Source organism: Lissotriton vulgaris, chromosome 1_1 (assembly GCF_964263255.1).
Source record: "Lissotriton vulgaris chromosome 1_1, aLisVul1.2, whole genome shotgun sequence".
NCBI classification, from domain to species: domain Eukaryota; kingdom Metazoa; phylum Chordata; class Amphibia; order Caudata; family Salamandridae; genus Lissotriton; species Lissotriton vulgaris.
In genome coordinates, this window is record NC_141685.1 from 1,691,574,346 (window position 1) to 1,691,595,392 (window position 21,047).

The following is a 21,047-nucleotide window of genomic DNA, read 5'->3' on the forward strand; positions in this document are numbered from 1 at the left end:
CTTCTAAGCATCTCCCCCTCTTGGCATAAGGACCCAAGTAAGCTGCATTCACACCGCAAGAAGCCCAATATTTAAGATTGGAGAAGATTTTGCCACGTATACAAACTACCAACAAAATAGGTTCAAGAATAAACTGCACCAGAATGAGACTCTTTACTTGTGCAACTCATGGTCACATTTCTCCCAAATTACAGATCACCGTAAAGCCTGCCATTTTCCGAGCCATTCCTAGATTTTGTTTTGAAGATCATGTTAACGCATCAGAGTCTCTACTTATTGGGCGACATAAATTCCAGGTTTGACAAGCATAAACCATACCAGTCAAAATTTCTACTTGATATAGAGTAGGCTATGGGCCTACTGTAACCGCCGGGCAAAATGTGCCCGTTCTATTATCTGGGTGAGAGCTACCCTGTCACTTGGACTGATTATGTGATTGAACTCTCCATTCCGTCCACAAAGACCACAGTGCCAGCTAAAGATAGCGATCCTTGACAATATTATTCCACTCACTTTCACACCTGAACTAAAATCTTTTTTTTTAAAGTAAATAAAATAATTAATATAAAATCATAGGAGTCAAAAGAAACTATACAATGTTATATATTAGTCCAGGGACATTTGACGCTACCTGCCAACAAGAGCACTAAACATTTTAATGAACTGCACAATCTTGAATGAATGGATGTATGGATGGATGGATACAAAAATGATTTCCTTTCAGGAGCTATGCAACTCTTTTTCAAAGCACTTAGGTCTGTTCAAATATTTTGTGATAAAAGTCCGAGGAGGGAAATCCAAACCTTCGCAGACAAGACAAACAAATTAAACACACACCCCCACAGGAAAACTACGAGGCTACACTTTTTAAATCCACTAACCTCTAACACTTTCACCAACACTACAAAAGTTTGTGGCTCAGCAAGATGACTATATGAACCGGACACCGGTTTGCACGTGAAGAACATGTTCCATAAAGGCTGGGCAGCTTTTCTGGCCAGAACTAGATCATTAACCACTCCATAGTCACAGAAACGTTCACAAGTAAACTCCATCTATTCAAGGGGGACAAAGAAATGGTTACCCGCACCTATAACCATGAGCACATGGACCAACTATCAGTGATTAGCCAACAGCTCTTTCTTGGTAAACCTATTGAAAGATCAGCATTTATGAGAAATTAGCCTAATGTGGTACTACTAAACTATTCAGTCCTGGCCACTGCACTGAAGCACCACAGCTTGAAAAGTATATTAAAACTGCGATTAACTTCAATAGTGTAACGCGATTTCCCTTACTTAACTTTACCTCTGGTATCAATCAATCACCACCCTATGTTAAGAGACTTCATAACATGGAAACGAAGGAACTGCCTTGATCTATATTGCCTCTTTCCTCACAGGCTGACCCACAATTTCACTCTCGCATCTGCACATTTAAACTCCATAGTCGTTTCCAATCAAAGCTCACCTGTTGCCAATTTTCTGTTTAGCGTTGGCTCTGCACTCCTTTTCTTCAAATTGTGTAAAATGTTACTATGATGGTTACATGCACATCAATCTGGAGTTCAGTTTTAAAAAACATTGATTTCAAGTCCTTCACCACTGAACAGGATGCTAATGAACCACCTCAAATTAAAACAATGCAAACTGCCTAAATAACATGCTTGAACTATCTTCCCACAAAGAACATGGGCCACCACCAGTCCATTCAGCGCAAGTCAGGAAGTCAGGGCAGAGTATGAACTTGAAACTCTTACACACAACTCAAGTTTTCAACAGAACGTAGTCCCCAGACAGCTCTTACAATCTACCGTTGGGTTCGAATCAGCCCTCATATCCCTCCACTCACTTTTGGTCACTTATATCATCTTTAAAAGAATGTACATAGCACATGTAGCAATATGTGAAACTGGACTGCTCTTGTTTCAATGTAAACTCTGAACTTAACCAAAACAAGCATTGGTAAATGCAATAGATTAAGCCTACATGATAATAATTTATAATCATTTTTTGTTGCAGCTTGGTGAGCAGTTGTGCAATTTAAGTTTCTGAAGCCGCTTTTAAGATTTAAAATACAAAAGATTTCACAAGCACAGTACAAGTGCTGTTCTAAAAAAAAAAAAGTGAAAAAAGGAAGCAAGTTCAAGAACAAAAGTAACATTTTTCTAACCCCTTTGAACTGGTCATATAATGAAGGGATGGACTTTACTCTCTCCAGTCCTGCCTTTGTGCCACCTTTCTGTTGTAAAATAGTTTGCCCTTATGCGATTCCCAGGAGAGGAGACCTAATGTGCAGATTAATCTTCGATCTAGATAGGCCATCTGGCCAACTATTACACACCAGTCATGTGTTCAGGTTTATTTTGAATAGCAGGCACAAAGAAACCATCAAGTCTCACAATGGCCTTCCCATTTTGTCTTGGGCATGCTGCGTTCTTGTTTTAAATCATAGGCCTGTCGGCTCTGTAGCCAGTTAATTGTAAATTATCCTGCCAAAAAAGAAACATGCTGCGTCTGTTACTCATTTTACATGAGATCTTCAAAACAGAACAAAGCAGAACCACTTGCACCTCCTGTGAAGGTTGCTGCGCTGGTCTGAGCTCACTGCATTGAGAACGTCATTACATCCAAAAAGTAGCACAACGTGCCCGGGAAAGCACCTATTCAACACAAAGTATAACACGCATTTGCAATGCAATAGGTCTTGCATTTACGGGAGTTTAAGCTATTGGCACTGTAAATGAAAATGCGTTTTATTTAGGTTTTAAAAACATAAATAAAAAGGAATTGTCATTTACAAACACAATAGCTCAAACTCATGTAAATGTGAGACCTATTGCATAGCAAATGCAAGGCATCAAAGACGATGGGGGGGGGGGGGGTTAGGGGGGTCGCTAAGGCACGGACAACAGAAGGAGTGGGGGTTAGGAAGATACCAAAGCACATGGTTCCTGCAGTTAAGGAAAGTGAATAAAGAAAATAGTGCTGACTTTCTAAATAACAGTACCATGTAACAACCGAAGTAAAGGGGCCAGAGAGGTGACAAATGAGGAGGCAGTATTAAGAACGGACTAACAAGCCTATTTTCGAATCAGAAGTCAGCATTTAGGACAGACAATGACACAGGCCAAAAGAAAATATGGGCAGAGGTGGGTGGGGCTTCTATTTGCTACTCCACCACAAGTCTTGCAGAGTAGGGCATGCGCGCTGGCTCTATTAAAACAGGCACATGTGTGAAAAATGTTGACTGAAATTCGTACATTCCACGCCAAGACAACTCATTTCAAGTTTTCTAACATTACGCAGAAGAAAACAGAGGTGCAACAGAAAATTTGTGCTTCGTTCTTTTACTTTGAGTTCGGACTTGCTTTGTGGAGAATGTAAATACGAGTTCTGAAGGCTCCCAACAAACTACCTAGCACAGGATGACTGGCCTGATGAAAGTGGCTGTGCAGTGTGCAAACAATTAAAATTAGCGGTCCTAAAATTGTTAAAGAGAAATAAAGTACAGTGAACAAGGTCCTACAAGTACATATCTTGAATGCCAATAGGTCTGCAACTTTTTCAGCATTTTTTCCCCCGGATGTTACTGGTGCCACTGGGAGAAGCTCCTGCAATATACGGAAAAGTAATGGTGCATGACATGACCGAATGGCAGCAGCTGGCGAAGCGGTAACAAAGTAATGTAATGTAATTAAAACAGTAGGGGGTTTGTGGGATTAGTGTGCAAAAGCTAGAAGCGGGTTAGTATTAGTACTCTGCCTCGCCGCCCTTGGTTACAGAGAAATTTGAGATAACTCAGTTATTGTAGGCAAATTCACTTTTCCTGTATGTTGTTACCACCGGCATTTTTGTGGGCAGAAACAATGCCCGAGACCGCACTGCTGTGATGCAGTCTTGGTTAAGGTGGGGACTTCTCTGAGAAATTATAAAGCAATGAAAATCTTAATTCTGCCACACTCCACTTCCGCTCTTTCATCTCTATGTTGATAATGATGTGCAAAGAAAGAAATACAAACTCCTGTAGAGGAAACATACTGGAGATTAAGTCCATAGTAATGGACACATACAATCAGCCAAGCCCGAATACACCAAGAGTGAGGTGGGTGGGGGCACAGGTGGAATGAGCAAGGTGTAGAGGCAACAATTGTTCAGGCAAGATTTACAAACAAAATAAGGTCTTGTAGGACTGGGGGGCGCGAACCCAGGGCAAGTCAATCACAATAGTCTCAAACCCAGCACTTTACAATGTTGTAGATTTGTTTTAACTATTAAGAACCACATTTTTGTATAAAAATCAAGATGTGGATGATGAAAGCTACATTATAAATACTTTAAATGTGAGACCGTCCTGGGCGCTAAACGCACAACCACTTTCGAAGACTTTGGCTACACACAATAAGGGTCATCAGAAAATCCTCCTTGTGTTTTTCTTAATGAAGGGAAGGTATAGTCTGGTGTAATGAACAATGACTGCTAATGATCCATATTATGTGAGCTGTAAATGTATGAAAAAAAAAATGCAAATTAAAAAAGTTTTAAAAAAGCGCAAAGAAAAAAAAAAACAGAAGCAGAGATGAGATTCTGAAAGCTGATCCCCCATGGACAAATGCGTGCAGCCAGAGAAAGTTAAGTGAAGACAACATTTTAAAAAAATGACGAAAGTATGAGACCATTCGTTAAAATCAGTCGTATCCCAGCCTTTACCTAATAATCTCACTGTGCTGCCAAGTTTGTCAGAAGCAGTAAGTAATTAAACTAGAAGACTTCACCCACATTAAAGCTACAGCAGGGCTCACAGTTGGATTTACAGCAAGAGGAGGGCTGGGGTGAAGGAGAGGAGAAAAACATGCAACCGACTAGCAGGCTCACATTAAAAAAAGGCCACACAAAAGTGGATGAACACAGTACTTCGACGACAGGAAGTGATAAGAACCCTTTATACGATATATTAAACAGTTGATTTCATAAGCACAGCGCAAGTGCTGTGCAGGCGAAATCTAAAAAAGCAGACCAATACTCTAGGTGGACCCATCTTTTGGCCATCCACGCTGCTACTTTTTTGCCGAACTGTCAGATGCTCTTGCTCTATTCAGGCGACTAATCTCTGGGAATAGACATCTGCAAGAATAAGAATTGATGAAATTCTGAGAGCACCAAAACACAGCCCAAAAAGTATGCACAACTATGTATTCTTACACTCACTGCGACACCTAATTCCCAAACCCATCTACATTAGCCTCAGCATGCTTGAAGCAGATTTTTTGAACTCAAGCACCTCACCCAATGCCTCCCAAGTAGCCCAAACATGCTGCAGTATCAGCCAGTATGTTAAGTAGCATAAGAGGGAGGCAGCAGTCTTAGCAATACACTAATGACTAAGGGAGTTCAATCCTGCCGCGCAGGAGTGAGAAGTGCCTAAAAGGAGTGAAGAAACCTAGGCTACGCTAGGTAGAGATAATTGGGGAGCCACACCTGGGAAACCACAACTAAAGAGTAATTCTGAAAGGGATAACTAAGCATACACTCGGTTCTTCGAAGTGGGATGATAAATAAACAAAATAAAAAAATAAAAAAAAAACACACACACACACACACACACGGGGTGGGTCTCCTTAACAGGCGACCACTGAAAAGAAATGGAATATGAGAAACCGTGATATTAGAGAGCCCGACAGGTATCAGGCTACTGATACACGTTCCTCTCGTTCCTTTCATGATTCATCAGATACACATTTGGAGAAAGGTGGACGTTCAGAGCGCAGATCAGAAGAGTCTGTGAAACCAAAGAAGGAATCCCACCGCTCAGATTACATCATAAAAAAAAAAAAAAAGACTTCTAAACCATAAATTTAAAAAGGCGGTAGCTGGGATTAAAATAAGGCATGCCCAGGCTGCTGAGAACTCCGCTTCTGAATGGGCAGTGATGATGCTGGACAGCGCAGCAGAATTAAATAGCTCACTGTTGGATACTTTGGTGGCAGTAGCGCCAAGTGAGCATATCAGGGTGGAAACACCAGATACTAGGGTAAGTGTTCCCCATCTTTTATACGGAGTGGTACATACTCCGGTACATCAAGGTTCTCTTTTGCGAGAACTTGATATATGGTTAGGTGTTCTTTTTGCTGAAAAAGACTGGTCACCTGAGTTCATAATGGAATGCACAAACGGGGAAACTCATTTCACCTGCTTTCGGACCTAGTCCCAGAATCAGTTAAATATTCTTACGCCAAGGAGTGGAGGTTACCATGAGATCCTGCATTCTATCGCAATCATGCTGGGAGGGATGATGCCACATCATGAGGTCCCATTAAAACATATTCCTCAACCCCAGAGACAATACCCAATAAAACATGAAGCTTAAAAATAAATTAGAGAAATCCTAGAATAACTTGAATACCAGAGTGTAATAGAAAATTACACCTCAATGAAGAATCCCTTATTTCCTGTAATAAAACCGGACAATTCATGTGTCTAGTTTTAGAATACCAGCATGTAAACACATCTACTCGCACTTTGGCAGTACAAAATGCTCATAGCGCCGCACTAATGAACAACACTGTGCAGAAGAAATACAAAACACCACTAGCTCCCTCAAATGGATTATTCTGAAAGAATATAGAACCTGAAAGCAGATATACAACAGCATTTTCAGCATTTTCAGCGCTAAGTTCACAGAAACAAATTTGCTGTTTACCTCAAAAGTTATAAGAACAGCCTTAGCCACAGTGACAGTTAGGACAATGCCTCCTCACCAAGATTTTGACTATGTAGATGATATCTAACAAACGGACTCTGAATTAATGAAACACCTAGACAGAGTAGACCGTATAATTAAAGGTTTGCTCACCTGGCCGGCAAATAAAAAAAAAAATTTAATTAAAAAATTGCCATCTCAATGTTCTGCTTCCGGGATACAAGTTATCAAGTGAAGGCAAAAGCCTGGCAAGCCATTTTTTTAAATTTATTTTTTTAGAAAAAACGTGCATTGCTCAGACTGAAATACTACAATCCATTTTAGGATTTTTCTTCATTATGGCAGAGCATACATTTTGTATGACGCAAAACTGGTAAAACCCTTCTACGATTTAATTCGACCTGATTTTTCAATCAATGAACACAGGAACATATATTTTACGTTCTGTATATGAAAGCCTCCAAACATCTACACACCTGGTTATCCATGTAGTTTCTGACCAACTGGGTACACCTAGATCACTTTTAACGATGGTGATGCAGTACCTATAGCAAACAAATCACATTTGTACACAAAAGCTGGAATGTGTTTTGGACCCACTGAGAAAATTCACAGCGGTACAGACTGCTGTTGCGAGAGAGAGCACTAGGACTGGAGAAACGCATAAATGGGGTTACCCTAGTACCGACAATCAAGGCAATTACAAAACAGCGTTCCAAAAGCCGAAGAATTATATCCACGATTGATTCAGTGGGCTAACTCACTGCAACAGATTTAGATTACGGATGTGATTACAGACTAGTATGTTTGCAATATGAACAAGAATATCCCCTGCTGAATGAAATAAGGCTTCTAGATTGATATGAATGCATCATCTATACTGATGGGTCTGCTCAGCATGGTGTAGGGACAAGACAATAATATTCCATGGCATGCGTAATGGACACATGCACAATGGAAATTTCGGACCTGAAAAATCCCATACTTCATCTCTAGGGACTTACAGCACAGCTGGCAGAACTCAAATTCCTAATACTGACACTACAAAATACAGATCATGGATTCCCACAATTTTAGTGTATGATTTGTATAACTGTCGAGTCCTATAATGAATGCCTTAATTATTGGGACAAGAATGGATTGTGAAATTCGAAAGGCTTAGACACAAGCTGCTTCTGTAACAGGAGGCAAAGCTGTAAGAATGCTGGACACTAGCTAATGCTATCCACCCATTGAGTCATCAACGTGTTGGCGTTCACGATGCAGGGAATTCCAACGCTGATGAAGCCGCTATGGCAACTGTTCACACTGCTGCACTCATTCTAGTACAAGATTAGACCGAGAATTCCTCGTGGCTGTCAATGCTGCTCGCAACTACACATACTTGCCAAAAGGTTGTCCATTCAAGTACTACTACAAGTTAGATGCACAAAACATTCTGTATACTCAGATTCAAGTAATGGGGGATATAGTTGACTACACACTGATCGCAGACTGGGTTGAATACTAGCTGCACGAGGGTCTGGATTCAGCTCACACAGGGTTACTGCTCCAATTTCATTATTGAAGCAAAGCTATTGGTACTTGGTCTAACTAAACATACTAAGGACTCAGTCCTCAAATGCGACATCTGCCAGCAGATGAAGGGTTCCACCATAGCACTTCCTCCACAGACACTTTTCTTTTGATTTCAGACAAGCCTCTGGCAGTTTATGTAGATCACTGTGGCCTTTTACACTCATGAGGGGCTTACAAGTACATCTTGGTGGCAGTGTATTCATGCTCCAGATTCCGGTGGGTTGGACCACAGCGGTCGGCTGATGCCTGAACTGTTATTGCAAGTCTTCATCGGGAGAGAACGCAATTGGCACACTGCATTGCAATTAGGGTCCGGCGTTTTAGCTCTCTGGCTTACAAAGAAGCCATGAGAAGTTTGGGTGTGGCCTTGCGGTACTCCTATCATCCCAAGGGAGATTCGATAGTGGAGAATAAAAACTGTGACTTAAAGTAGTCCTTAACAGCAAGGGTATTAGGCTCTGATTGCAGTTGTCAATCACCTATATGGGATTCAGAGGGCACTCAATAACATGCCAAAAAATACCTGGATGGTCATACTCCATATGACATCCTGCTTGTAGTAAGAATTTGGTTCCCAGACCTCAATGTCAGCGGAAACACCATTTGTCATCATGAACGTTTGGATCTTTTACAGGACCTAAATGAATGAGGGCATACAAAACAACGTCCAAGTAAAACATCACCACTGGAGAAGTAAATGTTGCTCTGGCTGGGTTCCGAAGATTGAGGAGTCTGGCCAGGGAATGAAATATTTTTATAAAAACGCCATTCATCACCAGTTCCTTAAAGAGAGTGAGCCCAGAATACGTGCAAGTTCATCGGTGATTTATTTTTCAATCACACCAGCCATCCGTCATAATATATATATATATATATAGAAATTTGGGCCACCTTGCAGAGGCCTGTGCCTGTCTGTCAAAGGTACCAGAACTGTACTTCTCCCACTTCTTGCCAGCTACCAAGGCAAAATGTTTGTCTAAATTGATCTGATCAAACCACACTATGTGGCCGATTCTCACAGTAGGCCTCATTGGCTCCTGGGTAGCCGCCGCACTCCTCTCGCTACCGTTCAGGAAGTTCAGATGGAAGCTTTAACTAAAGAATATTCCGCTCTTCAAAGAGAAAACAGTAAACTATGAAGTGTTTCTCCTTCCTATGGAAACTACAACTGTACGGTTGAGTACAGAAACACAAATTTTAAAAAATTGACGTAGTCTATGTCAACATGGCACAGATTGAGCTGTCTCCCAGGTCTACAAAACTGCTGAGCTGCTAAAAACAGACCGAACGGTGTCTGCTATGACTACTTTTTAGTAGATTTAACTGAACGCGACATCCCATCGCCACCGCCTCTTCCTTTCAAGCTACAAATGCATGTTCTCTAGCTTTGGCTGAAAAAGACATTTTGTTACTCCTTGGTTACATCTCTGGATTACTATTCCTGGCACGTTGGATTGGTTTGGACACAGTTTGTTTTCTGCTTCTGAATAGACACCATCTCCCAGAACTCTCTGCAGTGCAACTTGTGAACTTGGTACTAAATCTACATGCATCATGGCACCATGAACAAAGGAGCCTGTCCTTGGTGACCATTACAGCAGTTGCAGTTCTGGAAGGAACAGTGTATCATATGATATCAATGGCCCTACTGAACTTTTGCAAATACTGTATTTGTTTAAGATTTCCTTAAAAATGATGATATCACCTCTAGGACTTTCTCTGATGATTGGGACATTGAAATTATTCATAATTTGCTTGAAGATTTAGAACAATCGGCTGCATTTTCTTCCGATTAATTGGGTGATGGTAAATCCAGTTTTGGGGATTATGTTTGGTTATAAACATTGTTTTTTTTGTTTACACAGAGCTAGTATCTCACATACTGTTTATAATTTCACCCAATGGCAACACTGCCCAACATCCCCAAAAGGTAGTTCAAAAACATTTGCACAAACGTTTGCTTATTTTTCTAGTTTTGACTAGTCAGACTAAGCCTCTTACTACAATAGGCTTGCACCTACACCTGCAAAGAAAAATATGCTAACAAACACCTAGCTGATATACTCGGATTTCAGTCTTCCCCAGGTGTCTGTACAGGGTTTCGACTTTTGCAAAGACACCATAGCCACAAAATCGGTCTGGGGACAAGACTGTCAGGTTCTGGGAACTAAGGCATGGTTTAGAGCATGCCTCATACCACAAATTATTTTCCTGAATAAAACAGTGCAACAAACTTCCTATTGTGGAATGGCCAAGATGAAGGATTTTAACACAGCGTATTACCGCTTTCATACTTTGAGAGCTGGCAGCATTTTACACAATACAGCGAGGATACACTAGATGCCATGATACACAATGAGCCTTACAATTCATCAGACCCCAGTTGGAATGGATGGCGGGTTTGGTCTGTGGATACAAATGGGCGTCAATCTAGATTCCTGGGAAATAATAAGGGGTTTAAAATAAATAGGCCCGACTAGCGATATGTACAATCGGAACACTCGGGTGGTGACATCATATAGTGTTTGGAAGTTGTGCCTTGTTTGGCTAAAAACCTCAACACTTTCTTAGGTGAAACACTTGCCCCTTTTTCTGGTGAAATGGATCTCAGGGAGTTCTGGTTAGGTCTCCGAAACATACATCAAAAGCACTTCTTGTATGCAATATACAATGAGCTATGGAAAATTTCTCCACAGGAAGCTGTTGAGAGACTGCACAAAATAGGGATCATTTAGAAAAGGCTTTGGCTGACAACTGTATGACCACAACATTCAGAATATATTCACTGTGCAAAAAAAACCTTCTGCAATTGATATAATATTAGGAAAGAGTGTAAAAAGGCTGAACGCCAGTGGAGGAAAGACTACAGGGACGAGGAGAAAGCATGCTATCTAGCCAAACTCAAGCTATACCACAAAGCCATATGCATGTCTCGAGCCTCGTTCTATGCTAAAGAAATTGAGTCTAGCCCCAACCCCACGAAAACTATTTTTAAATTGGTGCAAAAATTACAAAATGGTGGCAACCCAGCCTCATGCATCTCTTCTACGCAACAGTGCGACGATCTGGCCACCTACTTTACAGAAAAGGTGAGAAAGATATATAACACCTTCTCTCATACCCCCCCTGTCTGCACTGGTGACCCCATTGAGGCTCACAAAGGTTCTAAGCTCACCCTCCTACCGGCTATCTCCCTTGAAAACCAAGCTACAATCTGCAGAAAGGTGAAATCGGGTTCTCCCTCAGACCCCATGAGACCAGCCCACTTTTTAAAAGCGTTGGACTTCTTCCTACCTTCATTGGCCAAACTCCTTAATCTCTCCTTTTCATCAGCCACTGTGCCCACTTGCTGGAAACAAGCTTGGGTTCCCCCCATAATTAAAAAACCCACGCTAGACCCTGCAAAACCGGAAAACTACAGACCAGTATCACTGCTTCCGTGGGTGTCTAAATTAGCTGAAGTTCATGCGAACGCCGTACTCACTGACCATCTGGCCAAAAATAACATCTTGGACCCCTCACAACACGGGTTCAGGCCTGGGCACAGTACGGAGTCCGCCCTTCTGGCAACCACAGGACATCTCCGGAGGATTAGGGACACCGGCCAGAGTGCTGCGCTGATACTGCTCGACCTCAGCGCAGCATTCGACACGGTCTCCCACAATATCCTACTGGGCCGCTTGGAAAGCACTGGGATCAGTGAACTGGCACTGGAATGGTTTCGGTCATTCCTCACGAGCAGATCCTTTCGTGTCAGCCCCCCCCCCCCCTTTTATCTCCCAACTCCATGCAATAGGCCAAGGAGTCCCACAGGGCTCTGCCCTTAGCCCATCCCTTTTTAACGTGTATATGCAACCTCTTGCGGCAGTAGCCAAAGAATGGAACCTCACACTGGTTTCTTACGCTGACGATACCCAGCTGGTTATCACCCTCACGGAGGCGCCCTCTGCCACTGCCACAAAATGTAGGGATGGGTTGGCTGCAGTCGCCAACTGGATGACTGGAAACTGTCTACAACTCAATGCAGGAAAAACCGAGGTGCTACTCCTGGGCAAGAACACCAGCGGTTGGAACGATCATTGGTGGCCCCCTTTGTTGGGCCCTACCCCTCCTCCGAAATCCTTGGTAAAAAACCTAGGAGTATGGCTGGACTCCGCACTGAATTACCAGTCGCACACAAAAAAGTGGCAGCCACATGTATTGGGTTGCTGAGATGCCTTAGCCCCATCGTACCAGGAAGTCCAGTGCTGCCGACTGACCCGGCCACCCCCTGGTTCCAGGACCCCAGCGCGACTCGGCGCAACCGGCATTATCCGGTCCATAAGGTACAAGTGGAAACGAGGCAACCTCCCTGTTCCGCCCTTGGACCCCAGAACCAATTCCCTGAATTTCACCGCTGGTCCAAACCAGACGGATACTCATCCAATTTCCCGGTCCTGTTTGAACTGTTCATCTTAAGATCGACATTGAGCTCCTAATTATTATGTCCCTTGGCTAAAGAGGCTTATACTCTTAAGGCAACCATTGTTTTGTCCTGATGATGGACCCCATCATTTAGCAAGGGGGTCCGAAACGTAGTCGACTCTTTGAGTACCATATACTTGTATAATGATGTACTATACAAAACTATGTAATGGTACCTACATGAATTTCTCTGTCTAAATTTGAACTCTACAGAGTTTGTTGATCTTGCCTTGCAAGCCCTTTTCTGTATGTTGTCTGTCGTTGTATTGTCGTGGTTGGGTACAGGCTTGTGCCCCACGCACGTGAATTGTTGAAGGTGTTATTTTGTCTTTCTAACTTTTATTTATATATAAACCTTGAGGACCTCTGCCCGGCTGGGCATGTTTTCAGCAATATAAAACTGATTGAGTCTATATTTATTTTTTGATCGTCTCCTTGCTTGGGACCATTGTCGTTTATGTATGATTAGCCCCATCTTAGGCTTCTTTGACCCCAAGACAAGGCAGCTCATTGTCCAAGCCAGCATCCTTGCCCGGCTGGACTATGCTAACGTCCTCTTACTGGGCGCTAACAAAGCTGAGATATCCAGATTCCAACGGATAAAGAACTCGGCAGCCAGGGCAATTGTAGGCCTGCCCAGAAGATACTCGGCCAGAGCCACCATACAGAGGCTCCATTGGCTGCCCATGGAAGCTCGCATCCAGTTCAAGGCTCTTACCATCGCCTTTAAAATCCTTAGAACTGATGGCCCCGAACTTCTCCGATCACTGCTGACACCTTATACCCCCCTATGCAATCTCCGCTCCATGGGCCAACACCTTGTTGTGATCCCCCGCACAAAGTTCTGCCGAATTGGAGATCGCTCCTTCAGAGTAAGAGGAGCAAAATTATGGAACTACTTGCCCCTTCACATTCGTTGCCTCACCAATCTGTCCGCGTTTCGCAAAGCAGTAAAAACTCACCTCTTCCCTCCTCTGTAGTCTCGTTCCCCCCCCCCCTTCCTCAGCTGGTTATGCTTTGGTTCTTAGCGCTGGGACGCCCCGTTGCTGGGGCAGCTGTCGCGCTCAACAAAACTGATAACATAACATAACAGGATAGGTCTATCTTACAGCATGGTCCATTGTATTATTAAGCTGGACACTGCAAACATTTTGTCCTGGTCATGTGCCGTGGCATTATATCAATAGCACAAGCCTGTTTTCTGCATTAGAGCTGACGGACAGATTAATAGCACGAAGAGATGCAAATTATACCATGTTGCACATTGCAAAATTAAACCTTCCACTGTAGCTCAGACATCATCCACATATTGGATAACCCATAGTTACATTACCCTACTGGTCACGACTTTCCAGTTCCACAATTATACACAATACCACCAAGGCGGCAGATATGAAGCGCTAGGGGAATATTATGTGCAAGAATATTGGGAGTTACCATTCAGGTTTAGATGCAGGAATGGGGACACAGATGTTTTCCTGAGCGGTTCCATGAGAGGATGTTTTGAGCGGGTACTTAGTATACAAGGACATTTCACTTCAAGGGGCATGCAATGCTCCAGTTGTAAACTTGTTATTTAAAGGGTTCTCGGTCTACTGCGATTCCCCCAGTTTTCAAGCTGCTCTCTATGGGGAGCCATGTGATGCTGAATGATCAAGGTGGCTGTGCAATGGAAACAGGCATTGCTTATCTGGTAATGGTTAATTCCATAGCCACTTGTGGCACACAAGTACTGTTTCCAGCTGCCTGCACAGTTAGGGAGGCAACGCTATGGCCTTCAATAAATGTTTCCAACATATGCTTTGATTCTCTGAGCAATCAGCCATGTTTTTTCAAAAAGATGTGGCCTTAACCTCAGATGTTTGATGTCCAGGTTGCAAGGTACTCATCCAAAATAGAGACACTACTTCATACTAACTTCCCATTGCATTTTGGGGAGCTGGTCCACCACATCTTTAACAGGTCTGATACGAATAGAATAGTTCCTTTTTTAAAAAAAATATATTGGCTCTGAACTGGCTAGCACCAGTCAGTTGATGATTTTTCGGAGTTATACATCTTTCATACACTGCGTGTTGGGAAGCTTTTTTTTTTTTAGGTCTCACGCTTGTCCTGCTACTTGTGGCGGGAACTCCGATTTCTATTTTTCTGCTCCACAATGGAGACAGCACTGGCTGTTCTGCAATGCCGTGAGCGCATGATGCACTGCTTCGAGAACTGATTGAGCACTGGTTCTTGTATTTCAGGCCCGTTTGGCTTCACCGCGTATAACCTGTACTCTGCTGCCTGCTTTGCAGTCATGAAGGCGTATTGGACTTCTGCCTCGGATCACAATTGGTTGCGCCACTGGAGATTAAAGTACTGATGAACCCCTTAAAATCCCATGGGTAGTGTTGTCCCCAGCATATTCCATTGCTGATTAATACATTCTTTGAGCCACCCTGGGATTCCTTAGTTCCTAGTGAAATGGATTCCGGCTCTGCTGTACACTTACAGGAAGCACTCCCTCCCAGGCTGCTGTGGGAACTGGATGCAATCACCTTTGCTCCATAAACCTGCTTAGGGTGCGCTTCTGGGAACTCAGTTGCAACATTGCTGTTGCAGGCAACCAGAGACTATCACTCAAAACACAAACAATTGGCTTTTCCGTGTGGTGGGAATGATTTGTCTGTTTTTTCAACAAAATATATAACACACCCCAAAACAGTTTTTGCTTTCTTTTTCTAGCCCGATGGCTTCGAGTGCTTCGGATTTCATATAGTGTAGTGACTTTTATTCATATTTTAAAGGAAAGCTTGTTTTTAAGAGTGGTTTCAGACTCAGTTTATTTCATTATGGCATGTTGACTTTAGATAGCTTTTATATAAATCGACCCTTAGTACAAGGAGTGGGTGTTATGTGCCTGGGTTAGGCCCATGTACGATGCTGCACATTTTCTTACATTGTCCTCTTTAGCACATTCACGTTTTCAGTTAGAGTTCACTTAGGAGGCCCTTTCCTATACCCAGCAGACACGGATATATGGGTCTGGTCATCATCCAGACTTCTTGTTCACTCCACTTTCTCCATCACAACTTTAAAAGGGTCACAGATACATCATGCTGGAGGTCATTAACAGTGCATAATAGGAGTTGGAGTGAAGTTTGCGCAAGTACTATAATTTATACATTTTAACTATTCCTTGGAGTATGTTACAATGCCGGTTTTCATTTGGTTACGTCACCCAACTGCTTTCAATAGAGACATAACCTAATACCATATACGTTTTTGCCAGTAAATATAAAGACAAGACAGATTGTGTATACTAAGAACATCATAACTCAAAAGATATACATGTAGCACTGTATGTTTGAAGAGTGAAGCAAATCCTGGTGGTGGTGTAACCGGTCCTGTTCAATCTCATGACCTAGTATCTGAGCCGCTCTATTATTGGAAGTGAAAAACACAGGCCATCAAGGGAGGCTCACCACAAAGAACACACAAGAGTGAATCTAAACCACCTTAAGAACTGGCAACCAGTACTTTCAAGTCCAGAAGAGCCCCTCACTCCCAATTTTAGACATATGGTGATTTTGTAGTTTTAAGGGAAGTATTTTCACCACAATGAGCAAGCCCATGTTTTTATGTAATATGCACAGTATTGTAATGCACTACAATCTTTCTGCCCCAACCCACTATTGTGCGAGGGGTGCATTTTATAGCATGGTGGCACGGTATATTCTGGTTGTGAGGTCGCCAGGCTGGTCCAGGCTAGGATGAAAAATGAAGAAAAAAAAAATAATCATACTAGAAGCACTTTAACGGCATTGAAATGTTCTTTACATTTAGTCAAGGGGGACAGCACATTAGCAGACCGGTCAATACGGATTAAAATCAGTACCTGTAGTCCATACATCAAGACACCTTAACCCTCCTGGGAGCTCTATTTCTGGGTAGGAGCCATCTCTCATAATGGAGGATGGCTAGACAAACTGTAAGAACATGGTACTGCTTTTTTTAACCAAAAACACATGGCAACAATTCCTTCCCAAGACAAGTTATCTTTTGAACGCATACACAGTGCTGCTCCTCTTCCCTGCTTCATCACACACCGAAAGTCACTGCGAGGCAGAGGAATGAGACAGAAGGATCCAGCATCATCCCTTATTGTGTAGGGAGTCTGTTCAATTCTCTAACAAGTCATTATCTCACTGACTTTCACCATCATTCCACCTGTTTGCAGGAATGGGTTAATAATAAAGATCACAAATCGATATCCTGTTCACTTCTTTTCCAAAAGAGATTTTCATAGCTATCCAAAGAAGGAGTCATGTTAATGCCATAAACCGCATCATCAAGGAGGGGCACTTACTTTACAGGAGTACACCCAAAACGTCTTGCTGCAGTAAGCATCAACAAAAGATTGGCGTGCATATAAATTCCTGCACAACTCAGCTCATGTCCCATAGGAGAAGAGTCATAGCAACAAACAGGGAGAGGGAAAGTTCAGCCTATGTTACAGACCAGAAAGTAAAAGGTGCCATGAATTTATGATTTCCCAAGGGTGCAGGTAATTGGGCAAGTTACGTTAGTTGCATTTGGTTTTGTTTACCTCCCTTTGGTAAAACATTGAGGCCTGCCTCTCAACAACTTGGGAGTTTCAGGTCTACATGACTACAGTGTCACCTACAAATAATCCCAGAGCCAGAAGTGCAGTGTTACAATTCTGAGAGTTCGGTTTTGTCCTCTTAAGGCCATTGATCGAAGACCAGAAATAAAAGGTGCGATGAAACTGAATGCTGGTGCCTTTCAAGAATCTCCAGTTGGTAGTGGCACTTGCATTTTTAGCTTAGACATATTTAAAAGAATTGATCCATCATCAAAATAAATTATTAGAACAAAGATATAGAGGTAAAAACTCGCTAGAAGAGATGGCATAAAGATATAGAGGTAAAAACTCGCTAGTAGAGATGGCATAAATTATCTACCTTCGATTAGGGCACAGAAGATTATCAAATTTGTGCAGGAGGCTGGCCTGTTGAGCCATGACTGTCTTAAAGACCCTGGCGGTTGTTCAAAGCACATGGGAAAACTATGAACGGGAAACCTGGCAAACCGGCAGTACTGTTGGTGGTTGGAAGTATGACTCGATGGCAGTGTGCACAGACAAAAAACAAAAAAAATACTAGCCCTGGTTGAACCAAAAAAACTGCTCATCATCAATCTAAAGAAATTCTCAGCTCAAAGGACTCCATGTCTCTTGTAGACGTGTGTTTATTTTAGAGTACAGTACAACAAAAAGGAGACACCTTCTGATGAATTTTCAACCACTAAGATTTAAGAGTTAAAAACGTACTACCTTTTACAGGCTTGGGACTGATATAAATGCTTATTTGCTCAATCCCAGTCTGAACTCTCTCCTACTCAGTCATAGATTTATCAATAAGTCTGTAGACAACAGCTGAGGGGTTAATTTTATCCAGTACCCTCTTTGGCGTGCAGACGTTGTGAGAAAGTGCCTTTTTTACATTGTTAGCCCCCCCTCACCCACTTTTTGCCTGGCTTTGATGTAGTTTCAAATGTAGTGCACAGGGTCCCTGCAACCCTTGACTCCACTGGAAAGCATGGGGTCAAACTCCAATTTTGACCTCTGAACACGGCAGCCCCTGTACCGCGTGTAGTGCAGTTTTGGTACTTACTTGACCCATGTACCCTTGCAGACTTTTGGCTCTGAAGGCTGAAATTTTAGGTTCAATACTTACCTGTTTAACCACAATAAGGTTTTCCACATAAGAAAACATTGAGCAGTTGGAAAAAGTTTCTAAGTATCGATTCTTGAAAGTGAAAAGTATTTTTAATTAAAAACTTACCTTATTGCGAAAGGCTGGGTCTTAAAATAAAGTACAAACAAAGTATAATTTTATAAAAAACTGGTCTGGATCTCTTTCCTGAGTAGTGTTTCCATTATTGATCATGTGTGTGCAATAGATGTCTTACAAGTCTCCGTGTTAGGCCCAAGGCTGCTCGCCCGCACTACCACTAATCGAGCACTTTGGATTTTGCATTGAGCCCCGTACACTTATGGGGACCCCCTGGACTCTCTGCTCTGTATTACCACCTAGTGGCAATATCATATACAGATCCAGCAGCCTACAGACGTCTACCCAAGCATCTGTCACAAGCTCCTATCAGGCATTATGCAAATGTCCGTTCTGCCTCCTACCAGAGGGGAAGCACCTTGTGGCCAGCGTAATCATAACTGCTGAAATGATTTACGGAAGAGGAAGAAGCAGTTTACTGTGGATATGCAGATTTGCTAAGTTTTGAATCCTTGTTTTGCCTTCAGTTATCTGAAAGCGCGCATAAGGGATCTCAGAAGAGTGGTATCCAAGATGTCATTGGACAAGACTTCCCACGAAAATAGATAGAAAATAAGTGCATATTTGGGGGCACCAAGGTCCCAATTTAGAGTTTGGAGGACAGGGTACTCTGTTCTATCAGTGACAGAGTACTCTGACCCTAAATCTCTTACTCTAACCACCATGTAGACGCAGGAAAACTTACATTTACTCCATCTGTGTAAACCTTGGTTCACCTGCACAGAGTATGGGCCATCAGACCATCTCTGCCTTCATTAGAATGGGTGGCTTTTTTTGTAATTTTTTTTCCCCCAAAAAAATATTAAGCCGCCAGTCTTTTTCGGCGGGGGTTGGTAGATAACAAGTTTGGTGTGCGTTAGTAATTGGCAACACACACCCACAAAACCTTTAAATGACTTTGTATGAACTGCTGTGATGGTGGTTCACACAGACCCTTAGAGTTCACTGTAGGGAACACTAAATTTGGTGAGACGAGGAAAATAGGATGGCAGATGTAAAGTCTGAAGTGTGGCTCAATGATTAGAGCGGCAGACCCTGATGCAGAGGTCTAACCCGGGACCAGGGTTCAATTCCCTGCCTCGGCGGGTCTTGGGCTCAAAATTCCACGGACCTGATCATTCTCGCCTCGGTGCCTATTCCAATCATGGAGTCCCACTCTGCAACTCTGGGCAATAGCTTGCTTAATCTCCACAACGGCCCCCACAATGCCAAGGATGCCTGGCCTCCACCTTGGGGGTGCCCATGAGTGGACGCTTCACAGGGAAAGCCAGGATGGGTTCCACAGCGGTATTCGTACAAGTGCCTTGAGACCCTTGCGGGTGAGTAGTGCGCTATACAAGTATCAATTTACAATTTTTTTTAAACATTTTTAAACCACTGCCTTCACTCAGTCTGCTAAATTGTAAATTAGGCCTCAAATCTTCGACCAGGTCATCAAAATAGTTTGTTCTGAAAATGAAGTGTACAGGAAGGGCTTCTTTCTGACATGCATTCAGTCTCTAACCCAGAGCAACAGTATACATGGACCAAAAACTAGCTCTGAAATAAACCTTACCTGTTGACCAAGCAAACTAAACAAGTCTGTGCAATTATCTACCTCTTGTCTTCATTACAGGGCCTCACAATCAAATGATAAAGTGGATTGTCCTTGGATCATATGTATATGTATATGCATACGTATGCCACGCGCTTTCTACAAAAACAAAATCAGCCAGTTAAAAGTCTTCCTCAAAACATTGTTTTTAGGTCTCATGACAGATCGCATTAGAGATCTGTTGCGACTGCTCCAAAAGATGTATTAAGATGGAGAGTGGGTTTTGGGTAGGGGTGGGTGATATATTGAGCTCCACAGGTGGAGTGCTGCCCACTGGAGTTCCAGCAAAACTCCGCCATGTGGTGGAGTTAATTTCCTCACACATGGCTTACAAACAGTAAGTTGGAGAGGAAAATTGGTGTCCGCTAGCGCAATTTTCAGGTGCTAGGACAGCACCTGGTGAGATTCTCAGCATGGAAGGTGACAACCTTTGGTGGCAAGAAAGCTGTAGCTAGAGTAGAAAATCCACTCAAGGGGCAGCAAAGAAGCAGTGCCCTCTTGTGCGCCACATGGTGCTGTTCACACTGAATATGCAGCACAGACCAAGTTCCTAGCACTAAAAATCAACAGGACGTACCGATTTCTCCCACAGAAACTCAGTTTTCATGCAACTCAGCGGAGTGAAATTCCACGAGTTCCATCAACCCCCAGTTTTGGGTCTGCCATCTTCAGCCATGTTTTCCCATTACTTAGATTGTACATAAAGGTCATGAGGTTGGTTACATCAAGTAATCATTTTGTTATATTCAGATGCACCTTCCCACATACCTACTGTACTAAACCCAACATATCTAACCTTGCATACCTACTTACTGTAGCTACTTTTCTACCATACCCACTTACCACACCTGTCT

The 21,047-nt window shown here is 42.7% G+C and overlaps 1 protein-coding gene across 1 annotated transcript in view; it reads right to left on the reverse strand.

The window, feature by feature from the left end:
• The window catches only part of LOC147751065 (tubulin alpha-1C chain-like), a 123,337-nt gene that overhangs the window by 54,831 nt on the left and 47,459 nt on the right, over positions 1 to 21,047 (reverse strand). The gene's annotated exons all lie outside the window — the stretch shown is intronic.